At 49.5% G+C, this 25,059-nt stretch overlaps 1 long non-coding RNA gene across 2 annotated transcripts in view; it reads right to left on the bottom strand.

Moving 5' to 3' along the window:
• Positions 1-25,059, bottom strand: part of LOC117197250 (uncharacterized) — a 164,598-nt gene that overhangs the window by 10,845 nt on the left and 128,694 nt on the right. The window contains exons 4-5 of one of the 2 annotated variants that reach the window (XR_007474845.1): positions 6,645-6,765; positions 3,320-3,400 (exon numbers count right to left, since the gene is read on the bottom strand). This is a non-coding gene — a long non-coding RNA (uncharacterized LOC117197250). The remainder of the gene's footprint in view (positions 1-3,319; positions 3,401-6,644; positions 6,766-25,059) is intronic. The other variant, XR_007474844.1, reaches the window with a different exon arrangement.

The raw sequence follows: 25,059 nt of genomic DNA, 5'->3' as shown, positions 1-25,059 counted from the left end.
CCACCTGCCCCTCAGCTCACCCTTCACTCATTTCCTTCCCCTCCCCTTCACCATGCTTTCTGGGGGTCACCTCCCAAAGGAACTCCCTGCACCCAAGTCTTCATTTTCAGGCTCTGCTTTTAGAAGGAACTCAGATTCAGACGTCAAGGTCCTCCCTTCCCGAGGATCGCCACAGCGCCTTCCTCTTTGCCACCCTACCCCCGCACGCCCTTCCTCGCCACGGTCATCTCAGCTGCAGTGTCTTCTCTCCTGGATCTCACCCCCCAGCCCACGTGACCTCCTAAGAGTAGCCCTGCGCTGCCCAGATTCTGTCTCTCATCTCCCTGCTGCGCTCACCCCCACTACAATGTCAAGCAGAATTTCTCTAGTAACTTGGGGAAATGGGAACGTCTACCCCCAGATCTGGACTTAACCCAGAGGAAGGAAAAAGGGAACGAAATAGCAGTACTCGTGTTATTCGCTCTTTTACTTAACAGCATCTCTCACGATTCCCAGCAGATAGGAGAGGTGACAGCTTCAAGCTGGCCACCCATGCTTTCACACTCCTCCCATAGATAGGACAGAGACTAGGCTCTCGTCCCACCCCCTTTCAATCTGGGTGGCCTTTGTGACTTCTTTTTTTTTTTTTTTTTTTTTTGTGGTATGCGGGCCCAGCCGCTCCGCGGTATATGGGATCTTCCCGGACCGGGGCACGAACCCACGTCCCCTGCATCGGCAGGCGGACTCTCAACCACTGCACCACCAGGGAAGCCCCTTTGTGACTTCTTTGACGAATAGAGTACAGTAGAAGGGATGCTGTGCCCATTTTGGTGCCCAGGCCGCAAGAGATTGGCAGCTTCCAATTCCTGTCTCTTGCAGCGCTCACGCTTACAGTCACCACATACAAAGTCACACTCACCTACTGGAGGGGTCCGGAGTGGCATAAAGAAGGAGTGCAGCCCAGTGACCCAAACGTTCTAGCCTTTCCTGCCCAGGCACTCGTCATGGCCCACCTTGACCTTCCTGACCAGCCCAGCAGCCAGCGAATACCACTGAGTGATCACAGCGATGCCAGGAGGAGCAAAAGAATTGCCCAGGGGCTTCCCTGGTGGCGCAGTGGTTAAGAATCCACCTGCCAATGCAGGGGACACGGGTCCGAGCCCTGGTCCGGGAAGATCCCACATACCGTGGAGCAACTAAGCCCGTGCGCCACAACTACTGAGCCTGCGCTCTAGAGCCCGCGAGCCACAACGACTGAGCCCGTGTGCCACAACTACTGCAGCCCACGTGCCTAGAGCCCGTGCTCCACAGCAAGAGAAGCCACCGCAACGAGAAGCCCGCGCACCGCAAGGAAGAGTAGCCCCCGCTCGCCGCAACTAGAGAAAGCCCACGCGCAGCAACGAAGACCCAATGCAGCCAATAAATAAATTTATTTATTAAAAAAAAAAAAAGAATTGCCCAGCCGAGCCCTGCCTGAATTCTGAGTTGTGAGATATAATAAAATGGTTTTCTTCGGAAGCCACTAAGTTTGGGGACTGTCTATCACACAGCAATAGATAACGGGAACAGTAGGCAATGAAGAAATGTTTCCTGAATGAAGGAACGAGGGAAGGGAAGGGAAGGAGGGGGCACATAGAGGAGTTGAGAGAGGGGAGGAAGGCAGTTCCCAGTTGTTCTCGGGAGGCTACACTGGTGCTGAGAAAATGTCAGGCACTTGCAATGCTCATAACCCCATTTTAAGGAGAGCCAGGTTCCTTTTGCATAAGCTGCTACCTGTGTTTTGTGTCATGTAACGCTGTTACCCTGTTACCACTGATTGGATCAGGAATCGGCACCCCAGAAAAATATGAAGCATCCTGCCTGAGAACTCTGTCCAGCCCGAGCGGGGCTGGTGGGCCCGTGTGGTGTGGCGCGGAGCCCACCCGATCAGATCGAAGTGCCCAGATCCAATTCTGGGCACCTTGAGAGCAAGTGGTAGAAGTCAAGACAAGCTGGGTCTCGAGAATGGAGGTGGCCCTGGAGTCTGGAACAGCCAAGGACAAGACCAGATGACACAGGAAGCTCAGAGGCAGGTGGTCTTGGGTTTGACGGCCAAAGAGGTCATCAAGGAGCCAGGCTCTTTCTACCTTTCTGTTCCATCATCCCCTCACAGTCACAAAATGGCTGCTGCTGCTCCAATATCTCATATCCTTACAACAGCATTTGAAAGCTGTAGAACGTGGATGGGTGATGGTGGCAGCAATCTCCATAAGCATTTCTCTTTCTTCGAGGAGAAAAATACTTCTGAGAAACCCCCCCACCAGGATCCCTGTTAAGCTCTATTGGCCCGGACAGGGACATCCCTAAACTAAATCATCACGAAGTAATGTTTGCAAAAAAACTAGAGTTACCATATATGATCCAGCAATCCCACTCCTGAGCATATATCCGGGAAAGACGAAAATGCTAATTCGAAAAGATACATGCACCTCAATATGCATACCAGCACTATTTACAATAGCCGAGACAGGGAAGCAACTTAAGTGTCCATCGACACACGAATGGATAAAGAAGATGTGGCGTATAGACACAATGGAATATTACTCAGCCGTAAAAAAGAACGAAATAATGCCATTTGCAGCAACACAGATGGACCTAGAGATTATCATACTAAGTAAACCAGACAGAGAAAGACAAATATCATTATATCACTTATATGTGGAATCTAAAAAAATGACACAAATGAACTTATTTACAAAACAGAAGTAGACCCATAGACACAGAAAACAAATTTATGGTTGCCAAAGGGGAAGGGGGGAAGGGACAAATTAGGAGCTTAGGATTGATATATACACACTACTATATATACAATAGATAAACAACAAGGGCCTACTGTATAGCACAGGGGACTATATTCAATAGCCTGTAATAACATATAATGGAAAAGAATCTGAAAAAGAATAGATATATATGTATAACTGAAGCACTGTGCTGGACACCTGAAACTAATACAACATGGTAAATCAACTAGAATTTTCTTAAAAAAGAAAAAAAAAGAAGTAATGTTTGTACCATGATTGGCTTAGGGTAATTAATTATGAATCATCTGGGGTTAAGATTGCCTTCCATGAACACAATGCCATCCAATATCAGGAAAAATCTGGACTTCCATCAGCAAGCAACAAGGGAGGTAGCTACTGATGAGCTCAAGGAGATGCAGCTGTCTGCCCTGCAACCCTCACATTTTCAGCAGCTGTAAAGGTCCAACCAGATATTGACAGTGAAAACGCTTTGTCCACGAAAGGGACGGAAAGACACTCAGAACCAGTTGTGCTCTAAGGTCTTGAGCATTGGGGCGTACCTGATACAGGTGAGCACAATAGCGCTGGCTGAGAACCCTCTGTTTCCTGGTGACTTTGACTCTCCACCCCTCAGGACCAGGCTGTAGGGAGAGAAGATTTAACCCAAGTTGAGAACGTAAATCACAGCCCTGGTTCCCTTCCTCAGCAGGCAACCAGCATTCCGAGCCGTCAGATCTAATGATCTAATCTAATCTCCTCACCTGAGTTGTGCACTGATTATCTGTGTGCAGGACCCATGTGTGGATGGACACTGCTCCTAGTCAAGCTTCATCTGAGCTAGAAACGTGGAGACACGCGGCAGTGCAGTTCGTGGTCCCGGTGCACACCGGCCCTTAATAAACGCTTCTGCTGATAAGGAACACCAGGGGCCTCCCTGCTGCGGACACTTCTGAGCACTGATTTTTTTTTTTAACCTCCCCCCAACCCCAAGACATAAGTCTCCAATTTGTGAATCCAACCTCTTTTGGCAGGGTTTAAGAACACAATATATATAGTCCTTACAACTTATGACAGAGGACGCAAGGATTAGACCCCTATTATACATACCGTGAGAGAATATGGAGGTACAGTGGTTATTGATGTGAGAAGGTGAGAATTCACAGCTGATTAAGGTTTTATAGAGTATCTGGGGTGGAGTTTTAGGCTGGCGCTAATTGACCTAAGCCAGTTTGGTCTTGCAAAAAACCCCATTAGGTTCTTTTTGGTAAGTCTCTGTACCTTTTTCGAGGTGGGCGAGGGAGCAGGGCCTCTCTCCATACCGTGCCACCAGGATATTGTGAAAGGAAGTCTTCAGGCCAAGTTCTGAACAAGCTACGCAAAGCAGCCACATAACTGGTTCTGTAAATTCCGTGACGTTCCAGCCCTCCATCCTTTAAAAGCTCCAGCAGCCGCCTCTCAGGAAAGTCTGCCTGAGGCAAATGCAAGGGAAGTCTTGCGGCGGGATTCTCTAACCTTCTAGTCCGACTCCAGGCGCGCACAGTCCACCAAATCAGCCGCTAGATGCACGCAGGACCACTTAGGAATCAAGCCCACGGTGCCGTTCCTACGAGAACCAACCACGGAGCACACCAGATTTTCCCGGTCTGCACCTGCAAGAGCTGAAGTACCGCTCCTATTCCTGACCAATCCACCCGCCTCGAACTGCTTCCGCCAGTGGGAACTCGTTTCTAAGGCCCTTTATACTAATGAACAAGAGCTCTGGTGCTGATTGAAGCTCAGGTCTTGGGGGGCTGTGGAGCGAGGACTCGTGATAAAATGGCCGACTATTCCTAAATGCGTGTCCCCAATTAGGCCGACTACCTTCTCCTAAAGTAGATGAAACCGAACAGATACATACATCCGGACACGGAATTTACATTACAGACACATAACAACTGTACGTTTCCTGCTCCCGTCGACACAGATAAAAGAGCCCGTGACAATTTAGCACCCCCTGTGGTGAAGTTTGGAACCGCCCAATTAGAAAGGAAAAAAATGCTCTGGGTTCAGCCAGCCAGCTTTTTACAGATTACAAAGTGTTTTATAGCAAGACAACGGTGGCCAGAGGGATGGGCTCCCTGACCTTCGGCCTCAATTAGGGCAGTTCCGCTGGCCCACCGGATTGGACGGCCTTTAAAATTTTGAAAACCTCTGGAATAGCCCCTGCAGGGAAGAGGGAAGAAAAGAGGCATGGGAGGAGAGGTGGGAGGAGATGCAGCAGGAAAGGAGGCCAGGCTGGCCTCTGTGCGGAGGCAGGAATCCTGAGGAATGCCCCCGTTGCGATTTGGCGAAGCCTCAGTTCGGCCGTCCTCCGGGGGAGGCAGGGTGATGGTAGCGGCTGTGTTCCCCCTTCCGGAAGGAAGGACTTACACCCTCGGCTGCTGGAGGGCTGCCTGCAGCCTGACTTCAGCTGTCAGCCCTTCCCCAAGGCTGAAGAAACCGCCCTGCCCAGGGCCATGCCGGCTTCTGGAGCAGCCCACGCCAGCCTCCGGAGGCTCATCCCTCCAGCCCAGTTCCGAACCACTCCGAAGGGTCACCCCAGCTCCGGAGCTCCCTGTGGGGTCAGCCGAGGCTTCCGTCGGGCTACCGTTGTAGTTCAGTTTCCTCCTTTGCTGGCTTCGGCTTCCAGCCCCTCCCTTCTCCAGGTGCTGATCCTAGAATGCTAACAAAATGTCCCGCATGCTAATCTCCGTCTCAGCATCTGCTTCCCCAGGAAACCCGACCTGCAACACCACGGGTGGGTGGCTCTGCCCGCCTGAGATCGCGGAGCCGGGACAGAGCGTGCTGGCACCGGAGCCCAGGACCCCTCGGGGGGAGAAAATAGGCAATAACCAGCTTTAACGACCAGCTAGTTTGCTGACCTTTCCTGGTCTGCAACCAGGAGCTGCCGGCTCCAGCTGCCTCTCCCGGCCTCCGCGGGCCCTCTCTCAGGACGTCAACCCCAGGTTTCTGGCTGCGTGCACGCTCAAATCTTCCTCTTCCCTAGGAGCGCAGTCTCCCACATCCTGTGGGTTTGCCGGCTTAAAACCAGAGGGGGCAAGAGAACGGAAGAGAAGAATGAGGACACCGAGAGGGGGAGGGGAAGATGAGGACGAGCGCGCCCCTCGTATGTAAAGGATGGCCCCTCTTACATGCAAAAATGTGACAATTGACCCCCTCCCCCCGAACAGCTCACTCCTGCCCTGAAAGTGTTAATTCACCTCGTAGCGGGGAGGCCGGCCTCCCCACAGGCTATTTCCCCGGGCCTGCCCGGCTGGGGATCAGGCCCATTGTTAATAAGTAATGACAGCCCAGCTCCTCCGCGGATTCCCCTGGGCTTTTGTGTCAGAAACGTCTTCCCTCGCTGCCGCTCGAGCTGACAGGCTCCGGCTCCCGGCAGGCAGCTGCGAACATGGGCCAGCCTCCGCCAGGACGCCCCGCGTCACCGGGCCCAGAGCCCCAGGGCAACGGAGAGGGCGGTAATCCCACCCCTCCTCCCTTCTCAGGTGAGGATGACCTCAGCTGTCTGCAGGGACCTGCGGGGGAGGGGCGAACCTCGTGGCCTCCTTTAGCGAGGGGTGGAGCCGTGCCCTGGTGAGTGGTAAATTCCTGAGGCCTTCAGCAGGAAGTTCTTTTCTGTGTCTGCCCTAAGTAACCCAGCACATTTAGCACTTCCATTCGCCCAGAAAGAGTTCACAAGTGAAAGCATTCTGGAACCTTCGGGAGAAAAAGAAAATGTTTGTTCCACCTTGCCAATGAGAGGTCCTCCTGTTTCGGAGGCCCCATAGGTTTTATTGTTATTCAGGTCTGGTGATGCCAACAGAGCAGGCGATGACGGCCATAGAGAAGATAATTGGTTATACTTACAAATCCCAAGAGGAGGGGGCAGGCTAGGCCGCGGGGGGAGGGGCACACGGGGAAGCACTGGGGTTGGTCAGGAAGCAGAGGGAGAACGGGAACTGGCGGGCAAGAGCCTTTATCGTGGTTTCTGTGAAAAGGAACAGGCAAGGCAGGGTAAGCGGGTTTAGGATCGGCTAGTTGGAATAATCTCAGTGGGCTCCAGGGCACTGGGGCTGTCCCTAGCTGTCTGATCAGGGCAGGGGGATAGTGGCCTGGAGTGTGAGAGTCAGACACTGGTGAGGGATGCAGGTGCTGGATTGGTTGGTTTGCATTTGAAAGGTACACTCAGACAAGTTGTTTGTTTACTATCTCTAGGAACTGGCAAATCCTGGGAGGGGCAGTCCCTCCAGGGTCAGCAAAAGCCCCAGATGTCAAAGCATCAGAACACAAAAAAGGCTTGGTTAATACAGGTTTATAAACTGTCTGGAATAGTGTTCAGTTTATTGCTATTATTATTTGAAATCTGCTCCTAGCACGCTCCTAGCAGCATTATTAATAAGAGAAGGTAGAAAACCCAAATATCTAGCAGTATAAGAATGGTTAAGTAACAATGGGCTCGCCGTACTGTGGAATAGTATACAGCAAATAAAAAGACATACCTACGTGCACTGATGTCTACTGTTTATGAAGATGTGCTACATTGTTTTAAATTGTAGAATAGTTCACATACACGGTACGATCCCATTTATGTAAAAACAAAATGAATTATAACAAATCTTTAGGTGATATACGTACACACAAGTACATAAATGAATAGAAAAAAAATGGCTGGAAGAACACACCCCTAAGAGTTAGCAGTTTTTACCTCTGGGGAGGGTTCTTTGGGAACCAGGTGTAAGATGGACTCAGGAGTGTCAAGGGTTTATTGGGGAAACAGCCCTGAAAGGAGCAGGGTGGAAGCAGGATTGGGCAGGGGAGCCGGCAGGCGCCAGTGCAGATCTGAACAGCTCCCAGCAAAGGGAGCCCATTAGAGTGGCCCCATTTGGCGTTAATGGCCAGCCGCAAGTGCCACCACTTGCTCAGCCGTCGGCTGGAACCACCACCAACGCTGTAGCGCTAGCTGGACAGTGAGGCTGTCACCTGACCAGACTCCGAGTGGCTGGAGGAGGATCAGAGCAGCTCAGCTCCCCGTCTGCTAAGAGGACATAGAGTATGGGAAGGAGGAGGTGACCGGGAAACTTTTACTTTCCTAGCCCTCGACTTTGTACTTGGAGACTGTATCCGTCTGTGTAAGTTACCAACAGAGGGACAGACAAATATTCTGACTGGCTCGTAACTGACTCCTCCTCCTTCATATCGCAAGTCCTTGCCGGCTCTCAGCAGCTGCAGTGGCCCAGGAATCCACCCAGCTGCAGCATTTACCCAGGTTTTTTTCTTCTCCTACTGGCTCTAGCTAAGAAGAGCATATGCTCGTACGCACTCTCTCCTCTTCCGACTACGCACTAACATTCCTTTCTAGGAACGGGTTTGCAGCACTCTGCGGACTCAGTGTGCCAGGTGCAACACTAATGCTGGGGGCGGAAGAAAGAGCTTAGGTCCTCTCAAGGGAGGTGGAGAGTCACATTTGCAGCTTCACGCTTTTCAGGGCAGTGTGTGCTCCTTGCAGAAGGAGAATTTCAAGTGAGGGGCATTAGCATCCTAGAGGAGGGGGCATGGTTCTGGCCATCCTGAGCATGGTTCAGCTCGAGGAAAGCTTCTTAGACGGGTGGCATTAGGACTTGGACTTGAAGGATGGAGAAGGAAGGAAAGAGCATTCCAGTCAAAGGGAGCAGCATGAATAAAGGCAGGGAGGTGGGATATGCAGTATATTTATAGGTTGCAATATAATTCAAAAGTCCAGACGTCAGGGCTTCCCTGGCAGTGGTTGAGAGTCTGCCTGCCGATGCAGGGGACGCGGGTTCGTGCCCCGGTCCGGGAGGATCCCACATGCCGCGGAGCGGCTGGGCCCGTGAGCCATGGCCACTGAGCCTGTGCGTCCAGAGCCTGTGCTCCGCAACGGGAGAGGCCACAACTTCTTCCAGGATTGGGTCTCTCTTCATCTTGCCATATGGCCTCCCATGGTGTTGGATTTATGGCCAAATTCCAAACAATGACTCCCCCTGCAGCTCCAGAGTGCTTACAAAACGGCTGCCACCGTTCCCAACCTCACATCCTCACACCACACTGACCGGGGAAAGGAGAACCACTCTTTCCAACAACTACGAAGGAAGACACTGTTAGCCTCACTTTCCCATAAATTCCAGCAAACGTCTCCTGACATCTCAAAGGCTATAGTGGGGTTATGTGCCTATCCCTGGACCAATCACTGAGGCCACAGTGGATTTCTGGGCCCTAAAGGAACATCATGGTTAGAGGTAGCGTCAGCTTAAAGATGATGCCAATTCCTGTGGGGCAAAGAAGTCTCAGAACTTACCATTTACTCCTAAATCTAGAATAGGAGTTGAGATACGAACGTAGCAAAAGCCTTCAAAAGCATCGTTAGAGGAAAAGACAGGACAACGCAGAGATCTATAATTTTTTTCCCTGCTCCACTTTAATTGCCCTTCGCTGGCATGCACTGCATAAATTAAGAGCTAGTTAACGCCGTAATGCGTAAAACAATTTCATGCGTCTTAAATATTGCACTTGTACTTTAATTCCACATTAAGTGGTCCCCTGAAATTTTTAAATTTACAAAGTCACTGCTGTGCTACATGAAAAAGGTGCTAATTAAGTGTTAATCAGTAGCAAATAACCTGCCCTGAACCCTGCCCAAGGTCTCCAAAATGACCCATTGCCAGAGAACGTGATGTGATGGCCACAGAACAGAGAATGCAGACACAGACGCGAAATGTTTTCTTAGCCACATCCCAGCCTATTAAGGCAGATTTGCCTATTATGCAGTTCTAATTCAATGACATCCACTATAGTGGACGCAAAGCTAATAATAATAATAGTATTTAATACTGGCAGAACTTTCCAAATTCAAAACACAGGGAAAACTAATAGGTAGGCATCCCTTTCTGGGAAAGGAGAGGACATCTTTTGGGTGGTCTGCTACAAATCCAAAGAATGGATAAAATACAAACAAATGGTTCCTCCCTTTAAGGGACTCGCCATCTGATAAACCCGTGCTACTCAAAGTGTGGTCCGTGGACCAGTGCTGGTCCACAATAAGAAAAGCACAGAAATTGAGAGTAACCATTCTGGAAGCCTGAAGGCAACTTGACCTTGCTGCGACATCCAAGCGGGTGATCAGTGGACTCTTGTTGAACAGGAAACAGATGGGTTCAAACTTCCACGGTGAGTGGCATGTGGCATAAGCTCCATAATCATCGTACATAGTAGGGCCGCAAATATCAGTTTGTGAGGGACTGGAAATTAAACACACACACACACACACACACACACACACACACACATATGTTTTTCACCAGAGATGGTTTGAGAAGCGCTTTCATACACCGATCGGTGTAGAATTAGGGGACGCAGTTTTATATCTATATAACTGAATCACTGTGCTGTACACCTGAAACTAACACAACGTTGTAAATCAACTATACTTCAATTTAAAAAGATTGTTTTTAATAGTAAAAAGTAAAACAGAAATGGGGGAGGGGGACGCAAGTTTAGTTACCTCCCAACGAAGAAAGGAGAGGAGGCTTAATAGCATGCTATTTCACACCTCTATATTTTCCCTCGTGCTATTTCTCTGTTTGGAATGTTCTGTGTGTCCCCAGCCCCTCCACTTCCTGCCCAACCTTGAATCCGTCTCAGTCTCTGGCAAACCTGGCGGAGACTTCTTCCTTGGAGAAGGCTTCACTCAGCCCCCCAGCAATGGAGCCCCTCCCCACTCTGGGCTCACCTCCCCCCCCCCCCCCCCCGCCCCCGGTCCCGCCCACACTGTATTACTGCACTTTCCACACTGCAGTGAGTTCATTTACGTCACTTTGCCCGGCAGGGCCAACCTTGAAGGTAAGGCTGATGCTTTCTGGCTTTGAATTCCTAATGCAGAGCACATAGTAGAGGCTCATTAAATGTTTATCAAATTCAATTTTTTTAAATTGTGTAACGTATGCATAACAAAAAATCTACCATTTTAACCAATTTTGAATGTTCAGTGGCATTTAGTCCACTTGTTGCTGTACAACCGTCACCACCATCCGTCTTCAGAGCTTTTTCATCTTGCAAAACTGAAACTCCATCCCCATTAAACACTAACTCCCCATTCTCCCCTCCCCATCGAGCCCCTGGCGACTACCATTCTGCTTTCTGTCTATGAATTTGACTACTCAAACGATGGAATCCTAGAATATTTGTTCTTCTGTGACTGGCTTATTTTACTTAGCGTGTCTTCAAGCTTCATCCATGTTGTAGCATGTGTCAGAATTTCCCTTCTTTTTTAAGTGAATTCTGTTTAAAAATCTTCAAAATTGGGCTTCCCTGGTGGCGCAGTGGTTGAGAGTCCGCCTGCCGATGCAGGGGACACGGGTTCGTGCCCCGGTCCGGGAAGATCCCACATGCCGCGGAGCCGCTGGGTCCGTGAGCCATGGCCGCTGAGCCTGCGCGTCCGGAGCCTGTGCTCCGCAACGGGAGAGGCCGCAACAGTGAGAGGCCCGCGTACCGCAAAAAAAAAAAAAAAAAAAAAAAAAAATCTTCAAAATTATCATGCAGTTTTGCAATGAGTAGGGAGGGCGTTCCCCCACCCCCCCACCCCCATTCTGCTTGGATTTGAAGCAGAGAAGAACAGATAGAAGGGTATTGATAACCCAGGAGGTGGCAGCAGAAAACAAGGGGGCCCTATGTTCCACAGAGTTCCTCGGTGCCATTTCTGACTCCTGTTTGCTCTGGTTCCCGCTCAGCTGTTTAGCCTCTTGAAAGTCAAAGTTCCCAATTCTGGACAGCGTGCCCAGCTAGGAACAGGCCTGAGAGGCCTTCTGACCGTGGATGGCAGGGTACAAATGACAGTAGAAATGGACTTGAAGTCCTAGCTGTGATTCCACCAATACCCTCTGGGTGACCTTGGGCAAGTCACCTAACCTCTCTGAGCCTGGTCTGTAAAACTGGAAAGATAATACAGTGTACCTTACAGGATTGTTGAGGGGATCTGATGAGACAGTACACATAAACCACTTGGTCAACTTTAAAGTACTGCATGTAGGACTTCCCTGGTGGCGCAGTGGTTAAGAATCTGCCTGCCAGTGCAGGGGACACGGGTTCCAGCCCTGGTCCAGGAAGATCCCACATGCCGCGGAGCAAATAAGCCCGTGCGCCACAACTACTGAGCCTGCGCTCTTGAGCCTGTGAGCCACAACGACTGAGCCCATGTGCCACAACTACTGAAGCCCGCGCGCCTAGAGCCCATGCTCCACAACAAGAGAAGCCACCGCAGTGAGAAGCCCACACACCGCAACAAAGAGTAGCCTGCCCTCGCCGCAACTAGAGAAAGCCCACACGCAGCAACGAGGACCCAACACAGCCAAAAAAAAAAAAAAAAAAGTACTGCATCTGCCAGTCATGGCTGGGTTTGGGGGCTAATGAAAGATGTTGCTTCCGCATGGCTCACGCGCTACACTGTGGGCTCCTCCAGGGCAAGCCACTCTGCTCCTTCGTTTTTGTCACCAGCACCCAACCCACTACCCAGCTCATGATTCCAGCCTGAGTTCGCTGATGCGAACTGATGCCCGCCCCCAGTGGCTTTCCGTTGGCCAGTTCCAGCCAACAGCGAGGCCCCGTCAAGAACTCAGAGGGCAGGAGGAGAATGAGGTGAAGGTTTATTCCCCAACTTCCTCCCTGTGAAATCTGCTTGGGCTGACTGACCCTTCCACTGAAGGTCCCTGCTCATTTTAAGGTGGCCTTCTCTACTCACCTCTGGACCCAGGGTGGTAAAAAAAAAAAAAAAAAAAAAAAACTCCACTGCTAACAGCTTCTGCTTCCTGTGCTATCCCTGTGGTTCCCCAGCACACATCTTTGTGGACAGTCCCTTTGTATGTAAATACTCGTCAAAACTATCCCAACTGCTTCCCGTTGAGACTCTGCCTGACCCAGTACTGTGGAGTCAGGGCCACTCCAAGCAGGGCAAGTACTGCGCCCCCCTCTCCTGCAGCCCCCTCCGAGTTAGCTCTTCTCATCTCAGGCTGTAGTGGAAGGAAACCAAGAAGATGAGAGCTGAGCCTGGGGAAATCTGGATGTCGCGAGAGGCCCTGATGAGCTCTTTGGGTTGTATCCCTGGGCTTGGGTGTGTGTGCGGTGGAGGAGAAAAAGGAAGCACAGGAAAGTCGCATTTGCTACTTGTCTGTGGGTGCACACGCCCCATCCCTCATGGCCTCCATGTTTATTGACCATCATTAAAGTGGAGCCTGACTTCAGGAGTCTCTCTCTGTTCCAGGTGGCTCAGGGGCCCGCAGCCTGTCTGGAACATCAGAGTATGACAGCCACCGTATTCTCCTCTTCAAGAATCTGCCTGAGCCGCCTTCCCAAAGATGCTGCTCCCCAGCCCCCACTGAGGGGCCCAAGGGCACAAGACCCTCCCTTGGCCACAGCTGATTGGATAAGGGATGGACACCTGACCCAACTGGACCAATCAGGTGCTCTCCCAGGGCCTTGGGACACCTTGGCGGTTCTAGGCAGTTTTTGTTGGCTGCTTGAAAGCCTTGTGCCAGGCACAGTGTGAGCCCAGAGGAGAAGGAAGTGAACAGACCAGGAGGGCCACCTGAGGCAGCCATTTTCCACTGTGTGCACAGAGCAACAGAAAAAGCCGAGAGAGAAGAGAGAAGCCGTCCAGGAGGAAAGCAGAGGTCAGAGACCTCAGAGCAGCAGAGATAGAGAAAGGAGAGGATGGAGCTGCCCAGGTTCCTGCTGGCTCCCCAGTGGCCGGTTCCTGCCCCCAGAGACCGGCTGCACTTCCTGTCCCTGGATCTTGGAGATAGCCTCATATTCTTCCCATAAATTCTCCCTTTTCACTGAAGCTTGTGCAAGTGGGCTTGTATTTTGTGCCGCTAGACCATCCCTGCCCCAGGCACACCACGTGATACAATTAGCTCCCAGTCCTGATGGGGCAATTTATCCTTTTTGCAGACTCTCTGCCATAAATTTTAAATCTCCACCTGGCTTCCCCTTGCCAACCAGTGAGTGTCCTTCTGGGTTAGCTTTCGCTCTCGCGGGCCGCCAATGAGCTCGTGTCACCAGATGCAATGGCCTTTCCAGGCCCCTTGCCCTCCTGTCCTCTCGCTGCCCCACCTGGCTGTCCACTCCTTCCTCCCTCACACTCTCCCACCGTGGCTCCTCTGACACCCCTTTCTCCCACGTCTCTTCTCCTCCTGCCCTGCATTTAGCTCTCTCGACAGTCCCCTTCCTCACCGTGGTTTCCATCGTCACCTGTCTCCAGATACAAGTTTGCTCCTTGATCCGGCCCGCTCAGGTCCCCGTTCCCATGCAGCTGCTAGAAGCATCTATGCGAGCACCCCACTGACCCCTCAAACTTTGTGTGCTCCAAAGTGGTCTCAACAGTTCCCCTCCCAAGCCTGGTCTTCCTCTTGTATTCCCTAGTTTGGTTAACGAGGCAGAAAGTCTCTGCCCTTCATCCGTGACTCTCAGAGCTGGGAAGTTTGGGCAGGGAATTTTGGCCAGGCTCCTCCATCCTATGCCAGGAAATACCCACCGTAGACCTCACTTAAATCGTGACTCCAATTTCTTTGACTTTCTCCTTGCTGCTCACATTAGGATGAGTCACGTGAGCTCTTGGGCGCTAAGGGGCTCCCTGTCCCTCACACTGAGACCCACCGGTCCAGCCTGTGGACCCCGGAGGAGGGAAGCCTCACATGGTCCGTGTATTATCCACGTGGAGGGTGAGGGCTGTCAGCTCCTCAGAGAGGTTGTTCTGTAGGCCTCTGCACTCCCAGAAGGGTTCCATTCCCTTATGAGCATCAGTTAGAGACCCTCCATTCAGAGACCTAGGAGAGCAAGGGGAGCATGAGTCTATCAGCCCACGGCTACACAGAGGGCAGGCTGGGAGGATCAGGAAGGCCCCGCCCAGACTCAGTCAGTTCTGAGCTCAGCACAGGCGCCAAGCATCACTGTGGTCCGAGATCTCAGATGGCAACTGACAAGACCACATCACCCTCACTGCACTGCCAAAGGGACCCCAATTCCCACCGTCCACAACATAAGAACCCGTCCAGGAGGAAGTCTGTTTTCTGGGGGTGTAATAGTCAGGGAAATGCTGGCTGCTGCAACAGATACACCCCCCAAGGTGCAATGGCTTACCGCAACGGAAGATTATCACCGAAATAAAGTCCAAAATGGGTATTCCCGAAGGAAAGGAGGCTCTCCTCTCCAGGAGTGATTCAGGGACCCAGGCTCCTTCCATCTTGTAGCTCTGCTGGACTCATCTGTACCAAGGTGTGGAAGGGGAAAGAGCACACGGGCGATTTCTATGGGCCAGGTCTGGATGTGGCGTCCATCTTTTCCGCTCACCTGCCATTGGCCAGAGCAAAGTCACGTGGCCACATCTGGGCCACGTAGTCCAGCTAAAGCCGTTTCGGAAATCACCTAGCTCATTTCTGTCCCAGGGGCTAACACATTGACCACCTCTGAGGAAGTCTCCCAGATCAAAGAGGTGGCCCTAAACTTGAGGTTACGACGTCCTGCTTCAGCCCAATCACCTGACTTGTCTCTCAACCCCCGCTACACACAGGCCCTTGCACGGAGAGCCTCGGAGGTCTACCTGGGCCTGCTGTTCTGAGGATACAACCGTTTGACTTTCAGCGGGGGCCCGTCACCCCAGTCCTGTGCTGCTGTGTCCTATAGCTGGGGGGGGGGGTGACTTGAGGAGGCAGCCACTGGAATACGGCTCTTACACTCACAAGAAGAGACTCATCTGTAAAAAGAGGTAATGGATCGGAAGACGGAACGACTGTACTGTCCAACTCGGTAGCCATTAGTCACATGGGGCTATTCAAATTTAAACTGATTAAAATTAAATAGATTAAAAAATTTAGCTCCTCAGTCACACCGGCCACATTTCAAGTACTTAATAGCAACATGTGTCTGGTGGCTGCTGTCTTGGACAGCACAGATATGGAACACTTCCATCATCGTAGAAAGTTCTATTGGATAGCACTAATCTAAAAGGTGCCTCACAGGGCTGACAGTCCATGACTTTATTAAAAACAACGCACAGTAAAAATGTAATGTCTGGTTAGCCAGAGCACTAGAGGGGGAGGGAGGGCAATAAAAAGGTAAGAAGAGTGAAATAGAGGAAGATATGTTGAGGAAAACATCTGGGAGGGAGAAATGCCCAGATGTAAGAAACAGGCCATCACAGACAATGGGGGCTGTTTACAAGATTGGAGGAGATTCAAGCATCTCAAAAAAAGGGGGGTGCTTGTGAGGCAACACGAGGTCAAAAATTGGACAGCCTGAGGGCACTGAGGGAGCCCTAGGCATCTTCTCTATGGCTCTCCTGGGGTTGTGACTCGGTCCTGCTTCTCTCTGTTCTCCCTCCATCAGTCATTCTCTGCTTCTCACAACTTAACCAACCCTGAAAAGACTGATGCTGCCTTCTGTCCGTGGCTGAGTGGCTTGGATTCTCTGTGCAGCTAAGTGAAACATTTCCCAGGAGGAAGAACTGGACTGACCAAGTTGTTTCCTCACCAGACCACGCCACACTCTGGCTCCCAGAGCAGCCTCTGATTGGCTGGTCTGGGGTCAGGGGCCCTTTCTAGCCCAATCAGCTGCAGTCATGGAGTGGGATGGACTAGATGAAAAAGAATATGGCGACCCAGATGGGAGGGCATGAGGGCAGACACCTTCCCTGAGAGGAGGGCATGGAGTGCTGACGTAATGAGACTTGGCTGGCCTGGGAGAGAGGACAACCACACATTCATCAAAGATAAGTAGACAAAGAGGCCCCTTCACCCCCTTCTTCCTACCTCTAACAGATATCATGTACCTACGGTGGTGTGACTCCATACTCAGCAATATAGGGAATGCCAAAAGGAATCCGAAATAGAAGTAGTGTTGCCTTTCTAATCCAGGCTCTTCAAGTTAACTGTGTGACCTTAGATAAATTCCTTAACTTCTCTGTGCCTCAGTTCTGCCATCTGAAATGGTGAGTAATAACAATACCTCTTCACAGGGCTGCTGTGAGCTGCTTAGAATATTGGGGGGGCACACAGTAAGCATTCTATAAATGTTGGCTATGATTGTTATCAGCCTGCAGGAATTTATGGTCCTGTGTGGACCGCAGATGAGTAATCATATTGCAATGGCACGTGCTAAGTGTGATAATTGAGGTGGGTGAGAAATGTGCATGTTTTCAATAGTTAGGCAGTCCTTTCAGGCTCATAAAGAAAAAGCAGCAGGGCTTCCCTGGTGGCGCAGTGGTTGAGAGTCCGCCTGCCGATGCAGGGGACACGGGTTCGTGCCCCGGTCCGGGAAGATCCCACATGCCGCGGAGCGGCTGGGCCCGCGAGCCATGGCCGCTGAGCCTGCGCGTCCGGAGCCTGTGCTCCGCAACGGGAGAGGCCACAACAGTGAGAGGCCCGCGTACCAGAAAAAAAAAAAAGAAAAAGAAAAAGCAGCAGCCCTCATTGGCTCGAGCTCAATTTCTGCCACCCACAAGGAACCACTTTCCACTCTCTAATCTGTCTTCATATTTACCTTCCTATTTCTAAATATCATGCTTATACCGTTATTTCTTGATACGTTAACCTTAGACATTACCATCTCTTATGGGTTGAATTGTGTCCCCTCCAAAAGACGCTGAAGTCCTAACCCCCAGTACCTGTGATTGTGACCTTATTTGGAAATAGGGTCTTTGCAGATGATCAAGTTAAGATGAGGTCATTAGGGTGGGCCCTAATCCAATATGGCTGGCGTCCTTCTAAAGAGGGGAAGTTTGGACACGGACATGCACAGAAGGAGAACACTGTGTGGAGATTGGAGTTATGCTGCCACAAGCCAAGGAACTATCGGAAGCTGAGCGAGACCTTAAACAGATCCTTCCCTAGAGCCTTCACAGGGAGCGTGGCCCTGCCGACACCTCGATCTCAGACTTCTAGCCTCCAGAACCGCGAGACGATACATTTCTGTTGTTTAAGCCACTCAATTTGCGGTACGTTATTGGCAGCCCTAGAAAACAAATCCACCATTGGTGTTTTACTTGAAAATCAAATTTAACTCCCCTCTCCTCATCCCTAGACTGTCTCTTGCCCCTATTATCCTAATAACATTATATCACTTTTTTTTGTTAAATCAATATTCAGTGTCTATAAGTATGGAAACGTACTCCCTGCCATGTCATGTAGTATGCTTGGAATACATGTCCTTCACCGTACAAACTTTTGTTGCCTTTAGAGTTAATATTTATCTCTTACCCCCTTTTTGTTTGTTTAGTTTCTGGATACATTCAAATAAACTCCTCAGCTTCTTGGTGTTTTTTCTTTGAGACCCTGTCCCAGGATCCTGCATGCTCCTACTATGGCTGGCTTGGCTTCCGCTCTACCTCTGCTGCTCAGCGACACCCCTGCGATCTCCCCTCAGCATCCAAGTGAGAATTCAATTCGCCCCTCTCCCATATTTAGGATCTCCAGTTTTCTAAATCCTAGATTCATTGTTTACTTTGTGGATTCATCGTTTATTTTCTTTATTAGTTATCTACTACTGCGTAACGAATCGCCCCAAAACCTAGTGGCTTAAGATGACGATAATCACTTATTAACTCTGTTTCCAGTACAGCACCTCCTGCTTTCAGTATAGCACCCTTGCAGTCAACGGAGCATGGGGTCCTGAGTCTAGAGTCCTTCCTGTTCAGTCTCTCCAAAGAGGGAACCCCAGGCTCTCGTGGAGTGGGGGATGGGCACGAGGTGACCTAGCAGTGAGACATCACTGCTCTTTCAACAGACGTGCAAACAACCCTGTTTTCAGCCTATCTGTACCTTCTGCAGTACCTGGCACCTCCATTTCCTCAGACTTTCTCGGGTTCTGCTGCCCAAATCAGCTTGCTTCCTGAAGCTTCCACCCACCACAGGCCATTGGCTTCCAGCATTCTCTGGTCCGCTGAGTCAATTACCTTTCGTCCATTTGCCTGCTGGCTTCCCAAATGTGATGACATCTTTCAAGGGCTGTAATTTTCTTCTCTCATTTTTTTGTCCTTATGGATTTAGATCCTTCTTTAAAAATCCCATCACTGTCATTTTAGCGGGGGCTTTGGGAGAGACAGTGGAGGTACGTGAGTGCACTCAATCATTCCACGGCTCATTGGAAGTCATCTATCCATTTTTCTCGTTCAATAAATGTTGAGGCGCTCCAGCACTAGGAACTGTGTCTTGTATTTCTTAGGTATCTCCTCATGATCAATACTTCTAGATTTGCACGGAATCCCACACTGGTGAGTTTACAGGGGTGAGATGGTCAATTTTGAGGAGACATTTGAGGAGGACCACCTATCTCCATCATCCCTCTCAAGGATGCTGGAGCGCTGGTATCCGTGGCCCTTGCAAATGTCAGGTGGGTTGGACAAAGTTCCCTGCTTCCTAGTCCTGCCCTAGCTTGCAGGGCCAGTGGGAAGGGTCCTTTGCCGAGTGAGTCATTCACCCATATGCCTTCAGTTTTCAGTACTTCGCTTCCTGTTGGCTTCAAGATGCAAAGCAGCACTGAGGACCTCCCCCAGACTACTCAGGAACAGGTCAGCCTGGAGTCCCTTCTGGAGAGGCATTTGTTTGTGGACTTGTGTCTGCAGTGGGCAGATTATATGGAAGGGAAGGCAATTCAAGATGGGACGGCCAGGCCGGAGAAACTCCAGATATTCAATCAAAACAGCAAAGTATAGGTACTGGTATTCAGGAAGCCAAACTAGCAAAGTGAGGAGCTCCTAGGGGAAGGCTGTGGTCATGTAGCCACAGCCAGCTTTCTGCTGCGGGGAGGAAGTGATGGAGAAAACACCGGCAAAGGTGACGCCATGAAGACAGCCTAGGCCCCTGGCCCCTGCCTATGTGATTGAGGTACTGAGAGGAGGCTTAGTAATTGGGCCAAGGGCTTTCTGGCTGCTGTGCTCAAGGGCAGCCTCCCCACGCCACCCGCTGCAGCCCAAGTGCTGTGGACAGGAACAGAACTGAATTGAGGGACCAGGTGCCAGCCAAAGGCTCCTTTGGAGAATGAGGCTTAAAATCCTCAGTACAGTTGGAACCTGGCTCCCTGAATAGTCCCTACAAGAGCCCCTGGGCTAATTAGCACTCAGCACTTTCCTCTCAGCAGCAGGGTGCGTGCTGGTGGGGGGGCAGGTAGCAGAGCTCCCATTGGACAGGTCATTTCTAACTTTCTTTTTTTTTTTCTTGAAGTGTAACATGTATATGGTAGAGTGCACAGATCCTAGATGATCGGCTCAATGAATTTATATGTGTGTAGAGACATACATGACCATTGCCTAGATCAAGATTTAGAACAATTCCAGCACCTGCCCCAGAAGGTTCCCTCATGCCCCGCCCCATCAATGCCCCCATAAGGAACCACTATTCTGACTTCTAGCTATTCTGATTATAGATCGGTTTTGCCTGCCTGTGAACTTATTATAAATGGGATCCCACAGCATCTCACTCTGGCTTCTTTCATGCAGAATGATGTCTGTAAGATTCACTCGTGTTATTGAAGTCTTTATATATTCTTTTATATATAAAGAATATATGAAAAGGTATGATGACTATATAATCATATATTTATAATTTTATATGTAATATATAAATATTAAAATTTCTATATTTAATATAAAATATAGAAATATATTTACATTGTATATATTTATACTGTATAGAACATAAATATAGAAATAAATCTAGAAATATTTATATTTTAATTTATAAAGAATAAAGCATATTATTTATATATTTTATAATATATAACATATATATGATATAATACATATTAGTTTTATATATTTTATATACATTCTTTTATATTGCTTTATGTCTTCTTTTATATTGCTGAGTAGTATTCCATTGTGCAACTAGACCACGGGTTATCTATCCTCCTGCCGTTGACGGGGATGTGCAGTTTTAGTGCAATCACTCACCATTCCTGGAGAGTCCAGGTGTGAAGCCGCCTCAGTCCCCCAGCAGTGTCTTCCCATGGCAAGCTCCTTTCCCCAAAACCCCACCACACTTGCTGAACAAGAATCGTCCACAACATGAGGCAGTTGCGGGTTCCCTGCCTAAGATATTGGGGATGCAAGATACAAATTTATGAGTCCCATGGAGCCCATGGAGCTGGGAGTCTGAAAGCCCAGAGACTGTGCAGTCGGGGGCTTCAGATCCCTCCCCTGTGTCCCACCCCCAGTGCAGCTCACCAGTCCATTGCAGCCTTGGCCAAGGCCAGCCTTGCTGCCCCCTACCCGAGTTCTGTAGTTAACTGCAGAGAGGCCCCCATCAAATATCACACCTATGACCAGAAACGACAAAAGCAGGAAAAGCCCTGGGGACAAGATTCTGAGCAGCTGACACCAGGCTTTAACCTCCTCACCCTGCCATTGTGAGGACAGCCCGGACTGCCCCATCCTTAGCTCTGGCCTGCTGCTCGAGGCCCTTTATGAGATCTCCCCGGGGAGCAGGGGCCCCAGACAAAGGCCAGGGTTCTGCTGAGTTTACTGAAAGGAGAAAGAGTCCATTGATATTCGCGAGCATCCCTCTGCCACTCCCACCCCAGAGTGGAGGTCAGCCGGCACAGGGCAGGCTTTGGGCAGGGCTGGACCAACTCTGACGCCGCTTGCGCTGACCCCCCCCAGGATCCCCTTTCCTGGAGTACTGGATCTGCCCTGTACGCCCCTCTCCTCACCCCCCCGCACACCTCACAACCCGCCCACCCACAGGTTGGCTGTGAGGGGACACATGAAAGAGTCCTGGCGCTTTATTCTCAACCAATGAAGTCCTCTATCCCTGCCTCAGGCAGTGGGACCTACCACCACTGGACCCCTTGCCCTCTGCCACCTCCCAGCTGCTGACATCCTTCAAAGAGCCCCATTCAAGTTTGGCCTTGTTTTTGAGCCTTGAATTTGCTGTCCCTTCACTTGGGAATGCCTTTCCCCTCCTCTTTGCTCATCTGCCTCTCCCCATCATTCACATCTCAACCCACATAGCACCGCCTCCGAGAAGCCTTCTCTCACCACTCTAGCTTGAGCAGTACCTCCAGAACACATGGCCCTGTTTCATTTTCTCAGTGGCGTTGATAGGTTATTGACCTGTTTGTTTATGTGATTATGGACTGTCTCCCTCATTTGGCATGTAAACTTGCTGTGGACTGAATGTTTGTGTCCACCCAAAATTCATATGTCGAAGCCCTAACATCCAATGTGATTGTATTTGGAGGTGGGGCCTTTGGGAGGTGATTAGGTCATGAAAGTGGGACCTCATGATGGGATTAGTACCCTTATAATAAGGGACACCAGAGGGATCTCTCTCTTTCTCTTTGCCATGTGAAGACGCAGCAAGAAGACAGCCATCTGCAAGCCAGGAAGAGAGTCCTCACCAGGAACTGAATTGGCTGTAACCTTGATCTTGGACTTCTCAGGCTCCAGAACTGTGAGAACTAAATATCTGTTGTTTAAGCTTCCAGTCGGTGGTATTTTGCTGTAGCAGCCCGAGCTGCCTAACACAAAGCCCCATTGGAGCAGATCCATCTTACTCACCAGTGTATCCCTTGGGCCTCCAACAGGGCCTGGTCCAGTTATCTATGGCTGTGTAACAGATCACCTTTAAACTTAGCGACTTAAAACAACAGCAATCTTTTTTTTTTTTTGACCCTTCAAGGTTTCTTTGGGTCATGAATTCAGACAGTGCATAGCAGGGGCAGCTCGTCTCCACTCTAGAATGGCTGGGATCTCTCTTGGGAAGACTCAAAGGCTGGTGCTGAAACTGTCTGAAGGCTTGTACACTCACCTATATGGTGGTGGATGCTGGATGCTGGCTGGAACCCCCAGCTGGACTGTCAGCCAGATCACCTTACCTACACATGGCCTCAGCAGCAGCTCTCTCCTCATGGGGTAGCTTGGGCTGCCTCACAGCATGGCTGCCAAATTCCAAGTGTGAACATCTCAAGAGGAATAGGCAAAAGTGGTGTCACCTTTTAAGACAAAGGCTCAGAAATCAAATAGGGTCACTTCTGTGTAGTTCCACACCCACCCAGATTCACTGGAAGAGAACATAGAGCCCACCTCTTCATGGGAGAAGTTTCCACATCACATTATAAGAAGAGCATAAGGGTTGGGATATGCTGTGGTGGCCATCTTTGGAAAACATGATCTGTCACATTACTCAGTAAATATTTGTTGATTGAATGACTGTTTTATGCTCTCAACTTCTTCCTCCACCTCCTTGCTTTGCTCCTTACCAACGATATGACTTGGGAAAACTTATTGTACCAGTAGGTTGCCCAGAGAAATAGAAACAATAGGAGATACAGATAGATAGATAAATGGATAGATAGATATAGATATTTAAATTTAAATTTATGTTTAAATCTATAAAGAGATTTATTTTAAGGATTTGAAGCACATGATTGTGGGGACTGGCAAGTCTGAAATTTGTCGGGCAGGCCAGCAGGTTAGAAACTCAGGCAAGAACTGATGTTGCAGTCTTGAGTCTAAAATTCACAGGGAGGCCAACAGATTGGAAACTCAGACAGGAGTTGACATTGTAGTCTTTCGTTTTGTTTTGTTGAAGTATACTTGATTTACAATGTTTCAGGTGTACAGCAAAGAATACATAATATATTCTTTTTCAGATGCTTTTCCATTATAGGTTATCACAAGTTATTGAATATAGTTTCCTGTGCTATACAGTAGGTCCTTGTAGGTTACCTATTTTATATACAGTACTAGTGTGTATCTGTTCATCCCAAATTCCCAATGTATCCCCCCCTTTTCCTTTTGGTAACCATAAGTTTGTTTTCTATGTTTGTGAGTCTGTTTCTGTTTTGTAAATAAGTTCATTTGTATCACTTTTTTTTAGATTCATATAAGTGATATCATATATTTGTCTTTTTCCAGCTGACTTACTTCACTCAGTATGATCATCTCTAGGTCCATCCATGTTGCTGCAAATAGCATTATTTCATTCTCTTTTATGGCTGAGTAGTATTCCATTGTATATATATATATACCACATTGACACTGTAGTCTTGACTCTGAAATGTACAGGACAGGCCAGCAGGCTAGAGACTCGGGCAGGATTTCTATGCTACAGTCTTAAGGCAGAATTCCTTCTTCTCTGGGAAAACTAGTTTTGCTGTTAATGTCTTCAACTGATTAGATGAGGCTCACCCACATTATCCAGGGTAACTTCCTTTACTTACAGTCAACCGATTGGAAATGTTAATAATGTCTACAAAATACCTTCACAGCAACATCTACACTGGGGTTTGACCAAACAACAGCACCATAGCCTAGCCAAGTTGACACATAAAATCTAACCATCACACTTACCCTCTCTGAACCAGCTTTTTCCCCTTTGAAATGAAGACAAAAGTCCCTTATAAGGCTGCTGGGAGAATGAGAACTGATGTATGGTAGGCAGCCTCTCCAATGGCTCCCACGACCTCCATCTCCTGGTATTCACGCCCCTGTGTAATCCCTTCCCCTTGAGTGTCAGTTAGACCTGTTGACTCAGTTTTAACGAACAGAAATAGAATATGGCAGAAATGATGAGATGTCACTTCTGGGATTAGGCTATAGAAAGACTTGGCTTCCATCTTGCCCACCCTCTCTTTTGCTCAGTCACTCTGAGGGAAGCCAGCTGCCATGTTGTGAGCTGCCTTTGGTGGTGTGGAACTGATATCTCCAGCCAATAGCCAGTGAAGACCCGAGACTGGCACCAGCCACGTGGGTGAGCTGGGAAGTAGACACCGCCCCCCACCCAAACCATCACCCAGGAGAGCCTCTGGCTCTGGTTGATACCTTAACTGCAACCTCACAAGAGACCCTGGGCCAGAGGCACCCGGTTAGGCCACACCTGGGTTCCTGACCCACAGAATCTGTGAGATAATGAATGTGTGCTGTTTTAGGCCTCTAAGTTTGGAGGTAATTTGTTACACAGCAAGAGATAACTAACATGCATTATGGGTGGTAAGTGCCTGGCATATAGTCTCTGGCATACAGTAGGTCAGTAGGTCCTACAGCTTGATGTGAAATTTCTCTCAGAGAGATTTGTATTTTCACAGAAGACTCCATCCCAAAGGCATGATTTTGTCATGGAACTTTTCAGCAGCGTAATGGGAGGGAGGGTACTTCTGAGAACACCTGAGGTCACACTACACAGATGGCCATCAATTCTGATTCCAGGTAAGGCAAAGAGGTAGTCCTCTCCCTCATGAGAGAGGGACTACTAGCTGAGGATGAGCTGAGGCAGGGGCTCTGGCA

The sequence above is a fragment of the Orcinus orca genome, chromosome X (assembly GCF_937001465.1).
Source record: "Orcinus orca chromosome X, mOrcOrc1.1, whole genome shotgun sequence".
Classification (NCBI taxonomy): domain Eukaryota; kingdom Metazoa; phylum Chordata; class Mammalia; order Artiodactyla; family Delphinidae; genus Orcinus; species Orcinus orca.
Note: the sequence above shows the minus strand (reverse complement) of the source record. Positions and strands in the feature narration are given on the sequence as shown.